Genomic DNA, 23860 nt, shown 5'->3' on the forward strand with positions numbered 1-23860 from the left:
CCCGGCCGCCGCAGCCTCGCCTGCTGGGCTCCGGCGAGCCTTCCGCCTCAGCCTTCCGAGGAGCCGGAATTACAGGCACGCGCTACCACGCCCGGCTGGTTTTTTGTAGAGATGAGGTCTCGCTGCCCAGGCGGGTCTCGAACCCGCGGGCTCAGGCAATCCACTCACCTCAGCCTCCCAAAGGCGCGGGATTACAGGCTGAGCCACCGAGCCCGGCATGCAGGGAATTTTTTACTGGATACTATTGTAAAGAGTCTTTCTGGTTCGAGAATTGAATCACTACTGCTTCTGTAACATGTGACAGATTTGTTCTCTTCTCCCACCCTCCCTTCCTCTCTCCCTCTCTCTCCCAGCCAACATTGGCACCCTGGTTATTCTCAGGCTGCTCTACATAATTGGCCTCTGAGTAGATGAAGCTGCCACCTGTTCACAAATACAACAAATGCCTCTCCTCTGAGAGTCTGATTTAGCTGAACTGTGATGGGATAATGGACCCAGACAGCAATTTCACATCTGTGTAAACATCGATTCACTTCTCACTCAGTCTGATTGTTTCTTATAATAGTGTAAGTATTATATCTTAATAACAGCAATTTAATTATTAACTTGATCTTATTGGTTTTAAGTAATTCTTCTACTTTAACCTTTCCGTTTTTTTACTTTATCAACTTATTCTTGCTTGCACTGAGAATATGCTGTATCCAAATCACGCAATCAAAAGCAAACTTAGCTCTCCCCAAAGACATCCCCCAATACAGGATAAAATAATTAGGGTATCACATTTCTGGGCCTTCATTTTTCATCTTGTCTAGCTCAGAGAATACAGAGTTCACAAAATAATATTCTTATTCATTTTTAATGTATGGAAATCATTAAAGAATTTTGAATAACAGAGATAAGCAGCATTAATACGTAGCTGGAAACACATTGTGATTTAAAAGGATTAACTGTCATTATATTATACACCAGATTAATTGGCTAAAGAATCTCATAGCTACTGGGGTATTTCTAACTGCATGCACGGTAGTAAGCACTATCTTCTGTAAAAGAGTGCCTGAAAGAGATTTACAAATTCTCCTCACATTGAAGACTTGATGACATATGTAACTTCTCCTTAAAATAAGTGATTTAAGAACTAGTGAACCAGACCTCACTATATCAAGACTACTACTCCATTGTTCATTGGAAATATTACCAGTGCTATTTGTAAAATACGTATCCCCAAATGGGGAACTTTAACATGATGGTGAAGTTGATTCCTAAAGAAACAATTACACCCTCCAAAAAAAGATGGATGAAATGCAAATTTCACCATCTTCTAAGATGACCCTGATTCTTAATTTTTAAAAATATTGTCCAAAGATAATATTTTATCCAAAATCTCAAAAAGATTGAAGAAATGTGTCATAACTTCTTTGACTACCATATCTAGTTAGAAAATGAGTCTTTATCAAAAAATCCAAATTTTGTAATTGTCATGTTCTTATGATTAGTATTTATGGAAAAAATATATATTACATATTAAAATATATATAATGCATAATAATAAAAACATATAAGGGCTGAGTGTGGTGGGCCATGCCCATAATCTCAGCATTTTAGGAGGCTGAGATGAGAGGATCCCTTGAGTCTAGGAGTTTGAGAACAGCCTGGACAACATAGAATTCTGACTCTACAAAGCATTTTTTAAAAGTAGCCTGGCATGGTGATGCACACCTATAGCACTGGTACTCAGTAGGTTAAGATGAGAATATGGCTTGAGCCCAGGAGTTTGACTGTCTCTGCATTCAGCCCCCTCATATCCATAGGCTCCATATCCATAGATTCAACCATAATATTCAGGGAAAAATTTTTTAAAATAATACAATATAAAATAATAAAAATAAAAACCAGTGCAGTATAACAATAATTTACGTAGTATTTGCATTATATTAGTTATTGTAAGTAACCTAGAGGTAATGTAAAGTGTGCAGGAAGATGTGTGTAGGTAACATGCAAACACCATGTTATTTTACATTAGCGACTTGAGCATCTGCAAAATTTGACATCCAATCCCCACAGATACAGAGGCCTGTACTAATTGTAGCAGGCAGTGGGGAAGTAAGACTTTGGCCAAGGAAGTAACTTACAAAGAGCTTTCGAGGTTGCTGTGGTTGCAGTGTTCAGGAGAAAGGACAGATTGGCACTCTCCTCCAGGGGTCTTATGCAAGGGACTGCAGTGTGTATTGTGCAGACAATTAACACTTTGTTTAAAAGACCCAACACATTTGTCTGGAAACAATCACTTTATCTGTTATAAAATGACTACTTGTAGCATGGAAGTAGGAGAGAAATATGCATGTAGATGTGAACGATGAAAGGAGAGGAAAGAGAAGTAGGATTTTGCATTTTGAGGACATTTATTGTTTTGAGAAAGAACATGTTATTTATACTTTCTGTAAATGCTTTCAATATTGAAGATATTTCAAGACATAGATGCTGTCTCCCCAGGAAACCAGGCAAGATGATGGCAAGCTAAAATAGAAGTGATGCAAGAACCTGATGTCTGTATCTAGGTGCATGACCCCCCTCCTCTTGTATACCTACAACCACGCCAGCAGCTTCAAATCTGCAGACTCAGAGTACAGGCTGGGTAGCACCAGACACTCCAGTGATTCTGGAGTTATTTTACATCACTTCTAAAAGTGTGTTTCTTTTCTTTTAATACTAAGACAACTTCAACTTGATCGTGAACTCTTAACTACCTCATCACCAAACATTAGAGAAAAATAGAGGATCACATTAGATGAAGTTTCAAATACTTTTAAATTTGACCAGTCAACTCCAATTTAAACACTGTTGTTAAAACGCAATAGCATTAATGGTTAGACAAACTAAACAGAGTAAGGATGATTTGGGGTACTTATTTTGTGTGTACACAGTGCCCAAAACATTGTAAATGAAAACTGAAACATATGAAGTAAATTAAGATTGATCTCAATTTTCAAATGGTTGTTTGCCCTTTTAATATTAGTGGAGGGATGGAATGCTATCTGTTCTTATGAAGAAATGTATAGAATAATCATTTTTACTTTGGCATAAATAAGGCAAAATTTACAAATTACCTTTCCTATCCTCCAGGCATCCTGCAGTAATCTCCCATCGAGATTTAAACTCGGGACCTCCAGAGCACAGATGGTGAAGACCTTATCTTCTTGCTAATCACAGCATGCAGCATGTAACTTGGTCTGATAGGGCAGTCACTTGAAATATAATGCTTCTTTGAGTCTTCTATTTGCCTCCATTTTTTAGATAAATGTTTTATTTTTATCAACAATAAATATTTCATTTATATTTGGCCTATTCCCACAAACCAACTTGGAGCAGACAAAACCCACAGAAACAATCCCATCTGCTAGATTTAAGTTTGGCTGGTAGTATGTAAACAGTATTCCAAATTTCTTCCTTCTGGTATTTATTGTCAAGCAGCTTACTTCAAGTTGTATGTTTAAGTTTTGCTAAGCACAAAATAAACTGAATAAATCTTTTGGAGAAACAAATGGAGAAGTACAAGATTAATGCTATGATCTAAATAATTCCTTATTTTCAACAGATAAATGATGACCCTGATAAGATACTGCCATGGATTTTTTCCTTCCAATTTTTTTTCAGACTTATGAGTATCTCATGCTGGTTTACCTAAGACAGGCATTTGAATTGTATTAATATTTCTTTTAATTTTTTTCTCAATTACATACACACACACACACACACACACACACACACACACACACACACACAATACATATGGTAAATATGCAGCAGAAACTGCCTGCAAAAGAGAAGGAATTTGAGAACACAATCAAAACAAAGAACTCTATCAACCAAAGAATTACCTTATTATCACTAGATGTTATTATTACTTGGCCCAATTTTCAGCCTTCTCACATTATGCTTAAGAAGGAAGATTTAAGATATAAAGAGGTGAGAAAGAAAAAATTCAAAGTCTTTAGAACACTTGTTCATACTCTTTTAAAGACATTAAATATACCGTGTGAAAAAGGTAGAGAAATCACTTCATTTTCAGTCACATTCTAATGAACAACATGTTGCAAATGCCCTATCAAAGATAAATTAAGAAACACACATAAAAGTGAGCATTTAAACAATAATTCTTATGAAACAGACTCAAAAACTTAATAGGTCAGAGGCAATTTGGAGCATGTCAGCATGTGCTCCAGAACATGGCCTGGCTACAATTCTGTCAGGATAGATGTTCTTTCCTGTAAGGGTCTGGAGAGTAGTTTAACTGACACAATGGAAAGGTGAACAAGAAGGACAGGTGGTGCGGGTAACAAAGCATCAATTCTGACGTGTTTACTCTCACAACATTTGAAGTTAATAATTAGTAAAGCTATTTCTAAAAGGAGCAATTTAGGCAATATTTACTACTTCTAGAAAGAACAATATGTTGTCACTTGCCTTTAGTGTATGTTATTGTGTAAGCACTTGTTGAATCCTTTGTGATATGTGTTATGCAACCTCACATCCAGAGAGAATGGATACTATAGAATAACTACAGTTCTATTTCTTCTTTTTCTATTTTGGGTAATTAAAAAAATCATATTTGCCTATTAGACATCTTTTTTATTTAGAGGACTTCTTGACAAAAAAAGCAGAAAATTTTCTATTAAAAGCCTGTTTATGGATGACATCATATGGTAGAAACACTGTTTTTCACAATAAGTGACTTTTACCAGATATAATAATTTTAAGGCCTTTTAAGTGTTCAATCTGTACTGTGCTACTCCTATGAATTTAAAATAACTCATAATTAAATTAATATTTTAATACCTTAACAATAACTGCAACAGCTCTGGAAACTTCTTCTATTTTATCCACAGAAGAGTTTAATTCTCCTACTCCTAAAATCTGGTTCATAAAACTTTAACTTTGCCACACAATTCACATATTCCATCAAAATGTTGGGAGTAAAATATTCTAATAAAAAATTATATTTAAATTGCACTGAAATTTTTAACTTAAGAAAAAGGTATAAACTTTGATGGCATCAGGATAGGAAGCAACTGTAAAGCAGATAATTTTGTCCAAGAAGTATCACAGGTCAAAATGATTTATTCAGATAGTAACAGATAACATGGAGCATAACTCCTGCATGAAACAAATGCCTGTTATTGTCACAGCGGAGAGAGTGACCTTTTCAACTTTCAAAGGCTCCACCTCTGTGAATTATTGGCAATTTCCTCCCCATTGGGAGGCATCCCCTTCCTCAGCACCATGTTGTCTGCCTTTCTGTATCTGTGTACCCAGTAACCAGATTAAAAACAAAGCGTCGGCATGTTGAATGTTTTTTGCAGTGCAAACCACAGCTTTTGCCAGAACTCCTTTTTTAAACAAAATATAGAATTTTGACCAAAATCTGTCATGAGAGCATAGCCTAAGAACCACATTGAGAATGCTTTTGTTCCATCGTCCTGATTAGAGAGGACCATTCAGGGTGATCACGGGAAGGGAATAGAGAACAAGGACATTGGTATGAAACTTTCCATTTGTAGGAAAATAAAGATTAGCTGTGGTTTTATTCTTACCATTTTAAGGAATTAACTCTTACACTAATTGAGTCTAATACTCCCAGTTCACAGGGAAGGGCAACAACAAAGCCCGACTGGAAGCACTCAGTGCTGAGCAAGACTTGACCAGGCTGAGTTCCCTAAGTCACCCCTGTGCCTGGATTCTTCGGGCACCAGCACTGTTTTAAATAGTCTCAAGAAATTTCATCTGCAATTCTAACAGGTCTTGTGTTATTTTACATGTCTGTGGAAATTTTTCCCTTTCCAAAGTGCTTTTAATCTATTATTTTATTTGCTTCTTGTAACAACTCTTTGTTATAAATGAAGAAATTGAGGTAAACTGATCTTAACTTTTGAGATCATGAACAGAGAGAACCAAAAAGAAAAAGAAAAAAAGCCCAACTGGGGTAAAAAAAAATCTTTGCTTTTAAATCCATCCTGCTTGCCATTAGACAGTTCTGTATCCTTGGAAGCCCCAGCTGGCTTCAGGGCTTTGCTGTTCCTGATCATCAAAAGTTTAGTAAGGCTCCCACAGGACTGGATGAACTAAGGGTCTTTCTAAGTCCTGATGAATTTCCAGGTTATTGAAAAAACTACCAGAACTACCAGGTTAAATTATCTGAGTCAGTGTTTTCTAGAGTAATAGCTCTATTATTTGCCAATTGCTAAGGTACTTATAAGTTAAGCTGTTTATCAAAACTGCATTTGGAAAATCAAAGTTCTCTATGGGAAGTGTCAACACTGTTTAAGAAGACTTAGTGGGGACTTCTGACTCTAGCAAAGAGAAGAATTTGAATTCCTGAAACTGTGGCACCCAAATCACCTAAAATTGCTAGTTAGAAGTTTTAAGAAATTTTTACCAATAAAGATTATTCATTTATCTATTAAACATTGCACATCCTCTATACATAAAACTGAGAACAGGAAGGAGATGGAAAGAGAATTTAAATTGGAGTAAATATGTGTATATTCACTTCAATTTTCAGTACAGATTGTTACAAACACACAAATTATAGGACATCAAAGAAGACAGACACAGGACTATGTTAATCTTTTAAAGCAGTATGTGTTCTTCTGGCTGGAGTAGAGATACTAAAATGGACTTAAGTTGTTATACAGGCAAGAGAGAAGTCTCAGAGAAACTGGGAGAGGGGAGGGAGAGAGAGATCAGGCAGGAAGGAACATTGAGGTTAATAATAAATATAGCATAAAGACTGAAACCTTACATGTGACTTGCTTTCTCCTTTCTGTTAGTACACCACCCTAGCCCCACCTATACTGCCTTTGCTTTATTTAAGTTCAACATTACATGGCTGACCTCAGGGAGAATGGTGGGGATTAGAGAGACCAAAGGCTTTGCCATGGCTCCCAGATATGTGCCCAAGCCCAGGACAGAAGGACACCCATGGAAACATCATGTGAGTCCTGTGCATGGAGCAAAGACAGTTAGGATAGACGAATTAATGCTAGTCTCATTAGGAATATCCCTCTATTATGAAATGGGACAGATTACAGAACACTGCTACTTATTAGTTCACAGATATATCCATGGTGACAACCAAACACATTTTCCTTTGGTATTTCATCATTTTCCTCTTCTGACTTACTAATTTCCTCCTTGGAATGGAAATTCACCTATAGTATTTTCTTCTTTTTTTTCTTTCTTCTTTCTTTCTTGCTTATATGTGTGTGTGTGTGTGTGTGTGTATAAATTTTTTTTTTCTTTTTGAGTCAGAGTCTCATTCTGTCATCCAGGCTGTAGTGCAGTGGCATGCTCATGGCTATAACAGCCTCAACCTGCTGGGTACAAGCAATCCTTTCACCTCAGCTTCCCAAGTAGCTGGGACTATAGAAGCATGCCACCATGCCTGGCTAATTATTATTATTTTTTTTGTAGAGATGAGGTCTCACTATGTTGCTCAGGCTGGTCTTGAACTCCTGGGCTCAAGAGTTCAAGTTCAAAGTGCTGGGATTACAGGCATGAGCCACCATGCCTGGCTTGATAAAATATTTTTTCAAATATTATTAATTCCTTGCTAAAGTGACAAAAAGGAAGGGAATGTAAGAGAGAAAAAATAAAGTAAAAGCAGAATCCAGAGGTTGTAAACTAGCTCTGAAGGTGACTTCTAGGTGGGGCCATCTATCAAATACTGGAAACATTCAATATTGGCTTTGGGTCAAAAGGTTAAAGAACAAAGTCTATAGACTTCCTAAGCCAGGAAGGATAGTAGAAATACTGAACTAAGAAGAAGAACACAACAAGCTGCCCCTAGTATAAGGGAAAATTGATATAAAACTAATAGAAATATGTATTGTCATGGTAGAAGCAAAAAAAATCCTGATTATTAAAAATGATGAGATATTGAAATGATAAGCGATATTGAAAATATATACAAACATAAAACCAGAAACAATTAAATGGAGCAAGCAGTTTTGTAAAAGAACTAATCACAACTTTTAAAAACAAAGGTATAACATTTTTTAAAATTGCCCTTACATTAAGAGAGGATTACACACTAGCAAAAAGAGAATTAGTAAACTGGAGGACAAACCTAGAATGTGGCACAAAGAGAAACAAGCAGAAAATATAAAATATAGATTAAAAGAAGATAGAGAATAAAGTCTAGAGAAAAAAGAAAGAATGGGAAAAGGCATTCACAGAGATAGCAACAGAAGTGTTTCCCGAATAACTGAATACTGCTCAGATTCAGAAAGCCCAGCTCAGTTAAAACATGTCCTAGAGACATTAAGAGCCTCCAGAAACACAAGGCAAATTGAGTATAAAGAAATTATATTTATACTAATTTCTGACCCCTCAGAAACTGTAAAAGCAAGAATATCATATAGTATTCTCAAATGACTAAGAAAAATAAAGTTGATCAAGCAGTGAAACTACCTTTCAGAATAAGAGCATAATAAAATCATTTATAGACAAACAAATGGAGACAATTTGACACCAAGAGACTCTTGCAAAGGGATCTTTAAAGATGACTCCAAGAAAACAAATGTGATCTCAGGTAGGAGACCTGAAATACACAGGAGAATAATGATCAAAGAAACCAGTAAGTAGGTAAGTCAATACAGTTTGAGTTAAGAAATATCTGTGTAAAATAGATATAATAACTTTAAAAAACAACTCAATATAATAACTTTAAAAAACAAAATTAAAATATGGACAAGACCAGCATGTAAGACAGGAGGAAGCAATGAAAGTCAAATGTCTAAGGATCTTGTAATATTATCTTGTAACATATACCAGAATAGGGTAAAGTTATTGACATTAGATTTTTTATAGTATTCATGTTAAATTTTATAATGCATCTCTGAAAAAAATAAAAATAAGTGATTAAACTTCCAAACTAGCAGAAGAAGAAAAAGTAGCAAAGTGAAAAAAATAGTCCAAAAGAAGACAAATAAGGATAAGATAAAATGTATAAAATTAGGGCAAATATACATCTCAAAAATATGAATGATAAGGGCTCGGTGGCTCAGCTTGTAATCCTGCACCTTTGGGAGGCTGAGGTGAGTGGATTGCCTGAGCCAGCGGGTTCGAGACCCGCCTGGGCAGCAAGACCTCATCTCTACATATATCAAAAAATCAGCCGGGCATGGTAGTGCGTGCCTGTAATTCCAGCTACTTGGAAGGTTGAGGCGAAAGGATTGCTGGAGCCCAGCAGGCGAGGCTGTGGTGGCCGGGAGCGGCCACTGCACTCCAGTCTGGGCGACCGAGTGAGACTCCAACTCAAAAAAAAAAAAAAGAATTAAATTTGTTTCAGTAATCATAACAGTTGTAACTGCATTAATTGTAATTACATTACTTCTTCCACTGTAAAGTAAATATTTCAAACTGTATTTTAAAAGAAAAAACATCAACGACAGCTATGAGTTACCCATAGTTTGTTTTTATTTTTTCAAGATGGCGAATTAGAGCCTTCCAGCATGCTTTAGCCTCCTGAAAATAGCAAAATAGTGCATAAAAACCAACTGGGTGAGCTTCTATTCAAGAAGGAAAACAAGAATTCAAACAGGAATAGTGAAGGACACCCAGATGCTGAGGGGGAGAAGGTGGGTAAGCAGCTGCTGTGTCAAAGTTCAGCAGATAACCGTGACTGAAGCTTCAATGAGACAGGCAGGAATCTCCTATGATTCGTTGTTCCACTAGAGACCTGCCCAAACCAGGCCACAGGAGAGAACCTTGCTCCTTTGCAAACCCAGGAGCTTACTTGGAGAGAGGCAGAGAGATGGTGAGAGGGTAAGACATCTGGAAAAACTGCAGGCATTCTACAAGACTCAGGTCTGAAAGGAGGATGCCATTTTCAACCCAGGCTCATGCAAAGTTGTTTGGTGACCTGGTAGTGGCAGCCGCCACAAGCATTTTAGTCTCAGACCAGAGAGAGTGGCACACTTGCTCTGGAGTGGGGGAAGGACTCCCAAGCCAGAATTGAGCTAGCATGTGGAGAGCACCCCAGAAGTAGGTGATGGAATTGGGCTCACTCCCATTGCAGGACTTGAGCAGGAGTGTTCATGCAGCTGTGGTCTCTTCTGGGCCACAAAACTTTCCTCCAGGGACAACTTTGTGACCTGGAATCACTCTGCATGGGTCATTGCTGGGTGCTCTGGTCAGTCAGGTGCATGTAACCCACCAGTACTGAGGAGCAGGAGGGAGGTGGACCCCACTCCTGCTCACCTGGGCCAGCAGGCTGAGTCACCCCTCCTCTCCTGTGCAGGGATCTTGGTGCAGAGGATCCTCCTCCACTCCAGGCCCAGGCATATCTCCAGGCACTTGGCATACCCACTCCCTGAATTAGCTGCCTGAGCTGCCCTCCCTCTTCCTGCAAATACCTTGTTATGCCACCTGTTTCTCTGTTCCTAGCAAGGGACATACTTTCAGGCATTTGGAGCACCCACTCATTTGGATTAGCAGACATAGCTGCCCTGCCTTTTCTGTTTAGAGATTTCACTGCAGTGATGTTCCCTTTGCTCCACATTGGGACATACTTTCAGGTACTTGGAGCACTCTCTCTTCTGGATTAGGACTTTAGACTGCTTGTTCTTCCCATCCAGAGAACTTGAGGCAATGAAGGCTTCTTAACTCTACTCCTAGGCACATAAATGGGTGCTTGGCAGCCACCCACCAGACCCACTATCATAGCAGGTGCTTGTGCCTGCCATTGGGGGAGCTGCAGGTGGGCCTGCCCAGTCCGGGCCCACTCTTCTTGGTTTCACCCCCCAGGGTTGAGCGGAAAGTACAGACCACTGTGCAATCCAAGATCAACTTGTTGCCTGAAGCAACAGAGAGTCTCTCCCAGTACACAAGGGTGAAATATATACACATCTGCACCTGAATAGGCCACAGCCAGTTCATTCCCGCAAGTGCCACTTATTGACCTGGGGTTGAATGGCAGGACACACTGGGAAATCTGCTGACACAAGAGCACATTCCTAGGGAATGAGATAAGCTTCTGTAGATCTCTACCACTGTGGCCCCACAGGAGGCAGTGACTATACAAAATCAATGTGAAGGAAAAAACCCTAAGAGAAGCAAGAGAGAAACATCAAATCATCTATAAAAGAAATTCCATAAGTCTGACAGCAAATTTTTCAGCAGAAACTCTGTAAGCCAAAACAGATTGGTGGCCTGTTTTTAGCCTCCTTACAGAAAAATAAACATCAGCTAAGAATTTTATATCACGCAAAACTAAACTTCAAAAATGAAAGATAAATAAAATCTTTCCTAGACAAACAAATCCTAAGGAAATGTGTTACCACTAGGCTGATCTTCAAAAAAGTGTCCAAAGGAGTTTTAAACATGAAAACAAAATGACAATATCCACCATCATAAAAGGTCACATAAGTACGAAGCTCATAGAGCATATGAGGCAATTACACAATTCAAAGCCCATGGAAATGCCAATACTCTGATGGGAATAAAGCCTCACATGCCAATATTAACCTTGAATGTAAATGACCTAAATTCTCCACTTTAAATATACAGAGTGACAAATTAGATTTTAAAAAGATCCAACCATCTGCTGCCTACAAGAAACCCACTTATTGACTAAAAACAGTGACCAACACAAATGGATAGAAAAAGATATACTATATGAATGGAAAACAAAAAAAAAGCAAGAATAGTCATCTCTATATCAGATAAAACATACTGTTTAGACAAGGCAAAGAAGGGCATTATAAAATATAAAGTGTTCAGTACAAAACAAGACATTTTAATGATCCCAAGTACATACACATCCAACACTGGAGTGCCCAGATTTATAATGCAAATACTCCTAGAACTAAGACAACACATTGGTGGCAATACAATAATAGCGGGGGACTTCAGAACCCCACCAACAGCATTAGACAGATTATTGGTATTTGCTGAAAAATCAACAAAGAAATTCTGGACTTAAACTGCACTTAACAGACATTTACAGAATATTTGATTGAGTCATCACAGATTATACGTTCTCATCTCTGCATGGAACATTCTTCAAAAACAACCATCTTCCTGACCATAAAGCGAGCCTCAATCAATTTTTTTAAATCAAAATTTTATCAAATTTCTTCTCAGACTAATAAAATAAAATTAAAAGATCAATATAAAGAGAAACTCTCAAAACTACAAAAGTACATGGAAATTAAACAACTTGCTCTTGGAAGATCTTTGGGTAAACAATGAAATTAAGGAAGAAATCCTCAAAATTTCTGAAACAAATAAAAATAGAGACATAATATACCTAACCTCTGGAATATAGCAAAAACAATACTAAGAGAAAAGTGCATAGCATTAAATGCCTACATCAAAAAAGATAGAAAAAAATCTGAAATCAGCAACTTAATGTTGTACCTCAAGGAACTTGAGAATATAAGGATAAACCAAACTAAAAGCTAATAGAAGAAAATGCATAACAAAGATCAGAACAAAGCTGATTGAGATTGAGACTAAAAAAGAAGACAAGGATTCAACAAAATAAAAAGTTGTTTCTTTGAAAGGATACACAAAATTGACAGATTGATGTTAAATTAACCAAGAAAAAAAGAGACAAGATTCAAATAAGTAAATCAGAAATTATAAAGTTGACATTACAACTGATACCACAGAAATACAAATGATCATCAGAGATTACTCAGAACACTTCTCCGTGCTGTAAATTTGTCAACTATTTATCTTATTATTTTCAGCCAGAAAACCTAGAGGAAACTGATAAACTCCTGGAGGCATAAAACCTCCCAAGATGGAACCAGGAAGAAATAGAAATCTTGAACAGGCCAATAAAGAGAAATACGATTAAATCAATAATAAAACTCTTTTGATAACAACAAAAAAAGGTCCAAGATCAGATGAATTTATACCTGAATTTTGCCAGATGTATAAAGAAGTACTGGTACCAATCTTACTGAAACTAGTCAATGAAATTGAGGAGAAAGGATTCCTCCCTAATTTATTCTACAAAACCAGTATCGCCTTGATACCAAAATCAGTCAAGGACGCAACAGTGAAAAATTATAGGCCAATACCCCCGATGAACATAGATGCAAACATCTCAACAAAATACTAGCAAACCAAATCCAGCAGGACATCAAAAAGAATTCATCAAATTGGATGGGTTTTATTTCAGGAATGCAAGGATGGTTCAACATCCACAAACCAATAAATATGATTCACCACATAAACAGAACTAAAACCAAAAGCCACATGATCATCTCAACAGATGCAGAAAACATCTGGTCAAATCCAACATCTCTTCAAGATAAAAACCCTCAAAGAACTAGACATCAAAGGAACATACCTGAAAATAATAAGATAAATAGTTGACAAACTTACAGCCAGCATCATACATAATGGAGGAAAGTTTAAAGCATTCCTCCTAAGAAATAGAACAAGACAAGTATGCCCACCATCACTCTTCTGTTCAACATAGTACTGGAAGTCCTAGCAATCAGGCAAGAGAAGGAAATAAAAGGCATCCAAATTACAAAAGAGGAAGTCATATTATCACTGTTCCCTGATGACATGATCATACACCTAGAAAATTCCAAAGACTCTTAGACTTCCTAAATGTCTTCAATAAAGTTTCAGGATACAAAATCAGCATACAAAATTCAGTAGCGTTTCTTTATTTACACCAGTAGCGTTCTAGCTGAGAACTAAGTCAAGTGCTCAATCACATTTTCAATAGCCAAAAAAACCTAGGAATATATTTAAACAAGGAGGTGAAAAATTTCTATAAGAAAACTTCAAAACTCTTATGAAAGAAATTGTAGATGAAACAAACAAGTGGAAAAATATCCCATACTTAAGAGTTCGAAGAATCAATATTGATAAAATGAACATATTGCCCTAAGTAATTTATAGATTCACTTCAATTACTATCAAACTACCAATGTCATGTTTCAAGAATTAGAAAAAACAGTCTTAAGGTTTATATGGAATCAAAAGAGAGCCCAAATACCAAAACTATCCTATGCAAAAAGAACCAAAGTGGAGACATCACATTGCCTGCACTCAAACTATACTACAAGTCTATAGTCACAATAACAGCACGGTATTGGTACAAAAATAGATCAATGGAACAGAATAGAGAATCAAGAAGTAAAGTCACCTACAACCAACTGTTCTTCAACAAAGTGAAATAAACACATAAATAAAATAAACACTGAGGAAAGGACACCCTATTTAATACATGATACTGGGAAAATTGCCTAGTCAAAGGCAGAAAATTGATACTGGATTTCTATATATCACTATATATAAAAATTAGCCTCTTTTACCTCTGTTTGAGCACACAGGCCCAGTGTGTGCCTGCAGTATTTTCAGGGAGAGGGAGGAAGGCTCTCCCAATGCGTGACAGAGCCACCCCAGATGGCATTTTTGTTCCTAGTAGTATGACAGGTTCAGGGGGGTGGGGGAATCAACTCAAGATAAAGACTTAATAACACCCGAAACCATAAAAATCCTAGAAGAAAGCCTAGAAAAAATAATCTTTCTGAACATTAGTCTAGGCAAAGAATTTATGATGAAGACCCCAAACGCAAATGCAACACAAACAAAAACAGGCAAATGAGATTGAATTAAATTCAAAAACTTCTGCACAGTGAAAGAAATAATAACAGAGTAAACATAAAAGCTACAGAGTGAGAATACCTCCAAATTATGTCTCTGATAAAGGACAAATATCCAGAATCTACAAGGAACCCAAACAAATTAACAAGAAAAAAAAAAGACAACTCCATTAATAACTAGATAATGGATATGAACAGACATTTCACAAAAGAAGAAATACAAGTGGCCAACAAGAAATGAAAGAATGCTCAACATCACTAATCATCAGAGAAATGCTAATTAAAGTCACAATGAAATTTCATCCTTCACCAATCAGAATGCCTATGATTAAGAAGTCAAAGGACAATAATGTTGGCATGGATGCAAAGATAAAGGGAATGCTAACACACTGTTGGTAGAAATGCAAATTAATTCAACCTCTATGGAAAACAGTGTGGAGACTTTTAAAAGAACTGAAATACAACTATCATTCAGTCAAGAAATCCCACCACTGGGTATCTACCCAAAGGAAAATAAATCATTATATTAAAAAGGGCACCTGCACTTGTACAATGCCTATCACAGCACTATTCATAATAGCAAAGTCATGGTTAACTGGATAAATAAAATGTGGAATATTGTGTAGCCATAAAGAAAAACGGAATCATGTCCCTTGCAGCAACATGGATAGAGCTGGAGGTCATTATCTTAACTGAACTAACTCAGAAGCAGAAAACCAAATACCGCATGTTCTCACTTACAAATGGGAGCTAAACAATGGGTATATATGGACAGAAAGGGGGAAATAATAGACACTGAGGACTTCAAAAGGTGAAAAGATGGAAGGTAGATGAAAGTGAAAAATTGTCTATTGGGTACAATGTTCATTATTTGGGTAATGGGCACACTAGAATTTCAGTCCCAACCAGTACACAATATCCCTATGTAACAAACATGCACATGCACCCTCTGAAACTAAAAATTGCATATACTAAATATATGTGTGCGTGTATATATGTATGTTTGTTTATTTATATATATGAAAAGAAAAAATCAAATAAACACAAAAGGTGTTACACCTAAAAAAGACCCCATCTCTACAAAAATTAAAAAAAAAAAAAAAACCAACCAGGTGTTGTGGTGCACACCTGTAGTACTAGCTACTTGAAAGACTGAGATGGGAGGATAGCTTGAACCTAAGAGTTTGAGGCTGCGATGAGCCAGGATCACACCACTAACTTCAACCTGGGCAACAGTTAGATCTTGTCCCTAGAAACAAACAAACAATAAGACTATTCACCTATTCTATATTTTTAATGCTTTATTTGAAATTATTTTTTCAAAGTAAAACATGGACAAAAAATAAGCAAATACTAAATAGCAACAACAAGATACTCTTAAAACAATATCAATATTATAATAATTGGATTTTAAGATGAAAAGCATTACTGGAGATAAACAGAATGTTGTATAAAATATATGTAATTATAATAAAGATATAGCAATTTTTTTATTTTTTATTTTTATAATACATGTTTTTTATTTTAAAGTTGTGGGGTACAGTTAAGGGTTAGGTATACAAATATTCATGGTGCAGGTACCCTTGTTGATGAGGTGTGCCTCTCTTTCCCCAGACAGATATTGACTACCGTTAATCCCACCTCCTTTCCCCTCCCTGTCCCCCCACCATAGTTTCCCACCACTGTCAATCCTTTTCTTATAGTATTATGGTAGTTGTTCAAGGTTCACTTATGAGTAAGAACATGTGATGCTCAGATCTTTGTTTCATTGAGAGATCACTCAGTATTATAAACTCTAATTCCATCCAAGTTGCTGCGAAATTCATGATTTTCTTCTTTTTTATGGCTGCATAATATTCCATTGTGTATGTGTACCACATTTTTTTAATCCAGTCCTCTTTTGATGGGCAGCATGATTGGTTCCATGATCTTGCTATTGTGAACAATGCTGTGATAAACATACGTGCGCAGGTATCTTTTTTATCGAGTGATTTGAGTTCTTCAGAGTATATTCCCAGTAGGGGGATTGTGGGGTCATATGAAAGGTCAATTTTTTAGAAAGCAATTTTAAACTTTTATGTAAATAATATAACACCAAATATTAAAGCCAAAAAATACAAAGTGAAAGAGAAATTTGACAATATAATCATGTCTGTTAGATATTTTATACACTTCTCTCAGGAATTAGTAGACCAAGTAAGAAAAAATATTTTGTTAAGATATCTCAGATTTTAATAGTACAATAAACAAGTTTTATCTAAAGGGTGTGTGTATATGTGTATGTTTACATGTTCTACTTAGAAAAACACATTATTTTTAAGTACACAAATAATTACTAAGAACTGACCGTCAACCATCCCTAACAAATTTCAAAAGAGTAGGATGTTTCATATTATGTCATCTGCCACAATCCAATTTGGTTTTCTTTTTTTTTTTTAGTCAGAGTCTCACTCTATTGCCCAGGCTGGAGTACAGTGGCACACTCACAGTTACCCCAGCATCCTCCTGCTGGAGTGCGAAAATCCTTCCACCTCAGCCTTCCAGGTAGCTGGAACTACAGGAGCACACTACCTTGCCCAGCTAATTTTTTTGATATATTGTACAAACGAGGTCTCACCAAGTTACCCAGGCTGGTCTCAATTCCTGGGCTCAGGCAATCCTCTCACCTCAGCCTCAGTGCTGAGATTACAGGCTTGAGCCACCGTGACCAGCCCTTGTTTTAAAAATCAATAGCATATATTAAATCAGTTGCAGCAGAGAGAAAAGATAAAGGACAGGCAGTGATCAAACTAAATGATCAAATTTCCATAACTGGTCGATGAAGTTTAACATAAAAACCAGGAGGTTTCGACGTAAAAAAAAAAAAGGAAAAGAAAGGGTCAGATTGACCCAGGGTCACACTGTGAATGGTGAAACTCAGTTAGAATCTTGCCTGCCTGACTTTGTTCCTGGCACTTAGGGTATCACACCAGCTTTGTGTACCTGAATGTGATGTTGTCCCTCACTCAGTCTAAGGATAAAGCCAGGGCTCATTATTTTTCCTTTCACTGGACTTGAAGCATGAAAACCAAAGAGATTTGGGATTTTCTTGCAACTCTGTCCCATCCAGGCATTTTCTACTTGAGGGATAATGAAAAAGAAAACTAAGTTGCAAAGAATGAAAGTAGTAAGAATTCTGTATTTAAAGTCTTCAAAAAAGGCGGAAAATATTCTTTTGTATTATCAGCTTAAGTCTTAGGCGAGATATCTCCAATATGAAAAACAACTGGGTTTTCATGAATTTTTTACAATGCTGTTTGTTTCTGTAGTGAGGCTCATTTAAAAAAAAATTTTTTAGGTTTATCACATGTTTTAGTTTTATTATTTTTGTATTTTAATTTTTTTATTTTAAAGATGTGGGGTACAATTCAGGGTTAGGTATATAAATGTTCATTATACAGGTACACTTGCTAATGAGGTAAGCCCCTCTTTCCCCAGGCAGATTCCCACTACTGCCAATCCTGTTTTCCCGCCCCCCTCCGGACAGTTTCCCACTACTGCCAATCATTCTCTAATAGTATTACAATAATTGTTCAAGGTCTACTAGTGAGTGAGAACATGTGATACTCAATTCTTTGTTTCTGTGAAAGATCGCTCAGTATTATAGACTTCAAATCCAACCAGGTTGCTGTGAAGTCCATGATTATGTTCTTCCTTATGACTGTGTAATATTCCATTGTGTATATGTACCACATTTTTTTAATCCAGTCCTCTTTTGATGGGCAGCACAGTTGGTTCCATGTTCTTGCTACTGTGAGCATAGCTAATGTTAATCTGTGAGCATAGCTAATGTTAATCTGTATTTGCAGCCACTCCCTAGCACTAACATCACTGCCTCCGCTACCCCTCAGATCATCAGGCACTAGATTCCAGGCTCCTCTCATAAGGAGCATGGAACCTAGATCCCTCATATGCCCAGTTCACTATAGCATTCAGCATCTTATGAGAATCTAATGCCACTGCTGATCTGATAGGAGTGGAGCTCAGGCAGTAATGCAAGTGATGGGGAGTGACTGTAAATACAGGTGAATCTTTGCTTGCTGGCTCACTACTCACCTCCTACTGTGCAGTCCAGTTCCTAACAGGCTACTAACCAGTACCAGTCCATGGCCTGGGGCTTAGGGACCCTTGGTTTAGGCCACCTTTGAGCTACAGCAGCACAATTGAGTAGCTATGACAGAGATGGTATTGCCTGTAAGCCCAACATATTTTACTATTTGCCGCTTTACAAATGTTTGTTAACCTGTTATTTTCCAACTCCCAAAATACCATTTTCTTCTCCTTTGACTCTGAGATCCAACTTAGTCTTCAATACCAAGTCTAGAGTTCTTCTCATGAAGCCTGTCCAGAACCTAAACTCTTCTTCTCCTTTCATTTGTCCATTACCCTGTATTCACAGTTGGCCCTTGTACATGAGTAGAGTAAGACTGTACTTTCCAACTATTTGACAAGCCATGGCTCACGTGAGTTAAGGCAGAGGAAGCTTACTGTGGCTAGAGGCTCACTAGCCTGGGGCCTCTAGCCTAGGGCTCCAACCATACCACCACCTCTGGCCTCTGAGCTCTGAGAGCTCCAACTCATGAGGTAGGAACATAACCCATCCAAAGCAAAGCCTGCTAGCACAGCTTTCAGAAACCCGAGAAGTTTCCTGCTAATGTTGACAAAAGTGACCCAAGAAAAGTACGGCCCACACAGATGCTTTCCTACCACGTCTTCAGACAACAAGGTGGTCTCAGATCTCTAGATCATGCCTTTTGACATCCAGACACTCATGGAAAGGACAAAGTCTTCCTGTTGTTGGGGTAAATCAGTTATTACTCCCTCCCACTGATGTCTTCCTGCACTCAAAAGGTTGGTTAAAGAGAGAATTTTAATGGATTCCCATTGGATGACTTGAGAAGTTGAAACAAGACTGCAATGCTGAGCCTTTGAGAAGGCCAGCATGGTGACGCACCCAGTTCGCTGTAGAGGAAGTAGAGAATAGGGGAAATGGGAACCATGAAAGGAAACTTTGAGTGTTCCTCAACTGGCTATAAGTTGTGCCTTTATCACATGCTTAGTTAATGATTAAATTATTTTAATGTTTTGATATTTTTCTCCAAGTTGTTTGTTTGTGGGAGGATCACATGCAAACAAAGTTTACAAGAACCCTTAAACAAGCATCTGCTGTCATTCTTGTGTGTCTCCCATAAGGGCCACTGCTCACTGTGAGGGGATGTGTCCCTGGGATCCAACTGACACGTGATACAAAGTGAATGGTGACCCCCGGAGTCATGTAACAGGCAGTCCTGGTATTGAGCACCAAGGGAACACTAAAGATTAGAGTTAAACAAAATATATCAGAGCTGTAAAGTGATAAGATGCTTCCTAGACCAGTTCCTAACCTGCCAACCCCTCTTGCTTCTGAATGTATTTCCTAAGTGCTTAAAACATGGCACCTTGCAGTACTGACTTGCTCCAGTCATTGCAACACATCTTACAAGGGCAGGGATTTTAGTGTCAGACATAGGTTACAACCCAAGCTCCCTGACACAGCTTCCTAAACTGCAGGAAGAGGGTCTGCCCTTGAAACTTCACTTTTTCACTAGAAAATGCAAGTTCCTGAGGCTTTCCCTCTCCGTCATCATTGCAGAGAGTTGACATGAGACTCTAATTATTTTTATTACTATTAAAATTATTATGAAACATCTTATTTACTAGTGGCAATGTATAAGATGACATGAAATATTCCAAAAAACTTTCATAAAGGATGCATTTTTAAATGATTGTAGCTTTTAAGAATACTCAACAAAAATAATGTTAAATACGTGACCATTCTACACATAGACAATACTATTTTCAGAATGTGGAAGCGGTCCAGGAATCTGAATTATGAAAAGTGATTTCCATGAGAATGCTATGTTATCTGCTTCAAATAATAGTTCATCTGTGAAATGTCAAGTTTAGTACATCAGGGGAACTAAGAATCTACCAAATCAGAAAAGGCTAAAAATAAAATTTCTTTTTCAAGACAATGTTCTGCTATCAAGTGAGCAAGTAATACTGACTATCATACACATGTGCACATCTATTTTAAATTTAGACTGACAGGACATGTGGCCGAACCCTTCAATGTTAGCTTGATGTGCATGCATAATCAACAACTGCATTTGTTAGCACATATTCTCCCAAGTCTATGATAGGATAATACACTCATTTTTATTTCTGTAGAAGGATCAGCTACAAGGAATGCACTGTTTATGTATAGGCTGACTCTTAGATGCAAGGAGTCATTGTAGAAAAAATATGAATCAGATACTTTTCTTACTAAGAGTTTCACTTTATAGCAGCCCAGAAAACTACTATCTGGGCCTCATATTTTCCAAAAGACAGTATTACCCTAAATGGGTAATCGTGTTTAAAAGATACTTTACAAATGCTTCATCAAGTAAATAATTACAAAGAGAAAGGTACAACATAAAGAGAAAGTACTTTACAATTAAATTATCAGCATAATCTATACTTTCTACTTTACATTTGTTTGTATATATATATATTTTTTTGAGTTGGAGTCTCACTCTGTCACCCAGACTGGAGTGTAGTGACCGCTCCCGGCCACCGCAGCCTCGACCTGCTGGGCTCCGGAGATCCTTCCGCCTCAACCTTCCAAGTAGCTGGAACTACAGGAGTGCGCTACCACGCCCAGCTAATTTTTTGATTTATTGTAGAGATGAGGTCTTGCCAAGTTGCCCAGGTGGGTCTCAAATATTAATGAGTGGATTTAGATATTATTTTTATTTGCAAATAAAATATACATTTATTCAGTTGAGATGCTCAGCCAAGTCTTGCACTTTTTTGAGGGGTAATAACATTGCTTCAATCAAAATAATAATAAAAACTAAACAATTTTCACTATTTATTTTGTTAAAATGGAAACCTTGCCAACATCACTCAAATCTTTTCATTTAGCTGTGTTTTTACACTTTTAAGTTATTTGTTGCTATTGCAATTATTATCATGAGTGTAGTGCTTGCTGTTCTTGTTATTGCTATTGTTTTTAATTATTATTGATATCACTATGGTTTTAAGAAAGTATGGAAAATGTATGTAACATTGAGAAGCTGCTATTTTTGATCCTGTCACTTGTTGCTAAGTGTGGAATGTGGAGGTTAAGCATTGTAAAGGATGAAAAACTGACATTTGAAAAGTCCACAAACTGTTTCGTCTTCGGGTGGAAGGTGGGCTTGGCATTTAGGACAGTATATTTTGTGGTTCTGGGAGAGATTTGACATGAAGATGTACGGTTGGTCTCTTTCTAATATCACAGGGATAAAGAAATCCAAATGTAGATGCTTCTGATTGAAATGTTAAGTCATCTGTTCTTTAGGGACACAACTGGATTTTCATAGAGATTCTTATGAAGCAGCATTTTCTCATTTTAGATCACAGGAAGTAGGGCAGCTTCTTCAGCTGTGCAGCAGGACACAGCTAAGAAGACAAACCACCAATGACGAAAGTTGGTTGTCTTTGGGTCATCATTCTTGGTGGATTCCACATAAAATGATATAGAATATTTAGTGTTTAGACTTGATCCCTTTTCTCCAAACCTTCAGTAACATTTTATCAAACTCCAAGTCTTTTGTTAGTTAAGTTTTGGAAAATTTAAGGAGAAGGCGTCTGCACATTTGGCATGAAGTCAGTCAAGGAGATATGGTATAAAACCACAGACATTAAAAATCAGAGAAGCCCAAAGCAGAAGCCAGGAGAGAGACAGAGTAGAAACAATCTTGTTAAATTTGTAGAAAATGTAAGCAAAAAATGAGTTAATACTGTGCATTCCTTTTTATGACCTACTTTTTCATTTAACTTGTTTTATGAACAGTTTGTAGGACATTAAGTAGTTTTCATTGTTTTTAAAATTTGTTTTAACAAAGTAAACCTGTGTTCAAAATAAAATTTATTGATTAATTATACGAACTTATGTTGAAAATAATTTTAAAACATGAAATTAGAATTCTCACATATATAAAATGAACATGTCGATGATTTTATTTTACTCAACAATTAATGAGAAACTAGTAAGGTAATACGGTTCCAAGGAAAGAAAATTAAAAGAATCATACATACATATGCATGTAAGGAATGTTGAAATGTATTTTCAAATAGATGCAAAATGTTCTAATCAATAGACAATAATCAATTGCATTCTGTGAGGGCCACCTAATTTGTATTTGTGTTCTGAGCTGCCGGGAGCCGCAATCACTAGTAAAAGTAAGGTAAAAGGGACCTGAAAATAGGAAAAACGCCGGCTGGGATCAAGGCCCCAGTAAAATGCGGCCATGACGGAGGCAAAGCCCCATGGATCCTATTGACGGACCTTCCCTAACTTTGAAGGATTGCGTGCATAGGCTTGAGAATGTTCCCTCTTTAATTGAGATAATAGATGCGCAAATGGATGATGGCATTTTGACAGCAAAAAATATACATAGGCATAATGGAAGTAAGATTGCAGCAAAAAGGATGCCCCTTAGAATGTGCAAGGATGTGGAATTAGCAGTAAATCTATGTATAGAAATAGTAGAAAAGGCTCAACAGCAAAAATTTCCCCCTGAAGGATCAAGTGAATGCAAATTTTGAAAGCTTTAGCTAAAAAGGAAAAACAAGTACTTCCTCATACCCTTTATAAGTAACAACATTGACAGTTGTGATTGATGAGGAAGTGAGAAACTGAGACAGAGTATCTCCAAAAACAGGTGTTTTTAGGAAAAACAAGTCACAGAAATGCCTTTTGATTTAAGAAATATTATAGTTTAATCAGAAAGAGGGTTAAAATTAAACTAAGGATAGAATTAAATAAATAGCAGTTATAATTAAAAGATAAATGTTTATTATAGATGTAGGTATTAGTTAAATATAAGGAATAGGAAATAATTAAGTTTTAAGGTAAAACTTAAAATTATATACACTTAATGTAGGTTTAAAATTAAATACATTTAGGATTAGAAGTAAGATTAATTTCATATATAAGTGTAGATTTAGGCATGTTTTGTTTAGAAATATAAAATGTAAAATAGGTGATAAGAAAATAGCAGGTAATATAGATAAGGCAATTAGAATTAAGAAAGTTAAATTTTTGCCGGGCTCGGTGGCTCAGCCTGTAATCCCGCGCCTTTGGGAGGCTGAGGTGAGTGGATTCCTGAGCCCGCAGG

Source organism: Carlito syrichta, unplaced genomic scaffold (genome assembly GCF_000164805.1).
Source record: "Carlito syrichta isolate Samal-C Ts95f unplaced genomic scaffold, Tarsius_syrichta-2.0.1 Scaffold316255, whole genome shotgun sequence".
NCBI lineage: Eukaryota > Metazoa > Chordata > Mammalia > Primates > Tarsiidae > Carlito > Carlito syrichta.